The sequence below is a fragment of the Pinus tabuliformis genome, chromosome 5_2 (assembly GCF_031772625.1).
Source record: "Pinus tabuliformis cultivar Carrire ecotype Pingquan chromosome 5_2, CPIR1, whole genome shotgun sequence".
Classification (NCBI taxonomy): Eukaryota; Viridiplantae; Streptophyta; class Pinopsida; order Pinales; family Pinaceae; genus Pinus; species Pinus tabuliformis.
In genome coordinates this window covers 680,583,326-680,584,363 of record NC_142306.1, presented here as the reverse complement: position 1 = coordinate 680,584,363, position 1,038 = coordinate 680,583,326, and positions in this window count along the sequence as shown.

Sequence of the window (1,038 nt, the reverse complement as noted above, 5' to 3'; positions counted from 1 at the left end):
CATAGCCCAAAGGGAAGCACTCGATAAGAAAATGTACCCCATGGACATGTAAAAGTGGTTTTGTCTTGATCCTTGGGTGTTATCTGTATCTGGTTATATCTGCTAAAGCCATCTAGAAAAGAAAAGTACTTCTTACCAACAAGGGTATCGAGTACCTGATCGATGAAAGGAAGGGGGAAGTAATCTTTGAGAGTGGCTTTATTCAATTCTCTGTAGTCAATAAAAATGCGCCATCTCCCATCTTTCTTTGGGACTAATACTAATGGAGAGACCCACTGGCTTTCAGAAATGGGATAGATAAAATCAGTATCTAAGAGTTTTTGCAATTCTTCCTTTATAACATCTCTTAGAGTTGGGTTCATTCGCCTTTGGGGTTGTCGAACAGGTTGGGTTCCATCCTGAATATAGATATGGTGTGTACAAGTTTCAGGAGGGATGCCTTCCATATCTTCATAAACCCATGCAAAGGCATCAAGATGGTTTTGCAACAAATTCACAAGTTGCACTCGCTGAGAAGAATCCAAGTCTGAACATATATACAAGGATTTACCTAGAATAATCTCAACAAGAGTAGTATCAGACTTAAGAGTACACAAGGGTGTTGCTAGAGATGGTGATGATGGAGGTAGAGAGTCATATCCTTCCTGAAAATCTAGACTAAAAATCTGATTCAATGACTTGAAATTAGGCATGGTGTCTACATTGTTTAGGAAGTTTTGAATCTCACCCTCATATGAGGACTCAACATTCTGATGTATCAAGGAAACAGGCTGAGTCTCCTCATCACTACTGTAGTCTAACCGCAAAGTGTCTCAAAGTTCCTGAATAGATCTAGTGGTTGGACATAAGGTGACTTTCTTTCTGGAATCTCCATGAGAAATATACATATCACTAGAACGACATCCGATATAAACATCAAGCCATGATCATCCCAAGATCAAGGGATGCCCTCCCACAGGGTTCTTTGGCTAAAGCACAATGAAGTCTATGGGATATTCCCAAGAATATATGGAAATGACCACATCATCCAACACCCTA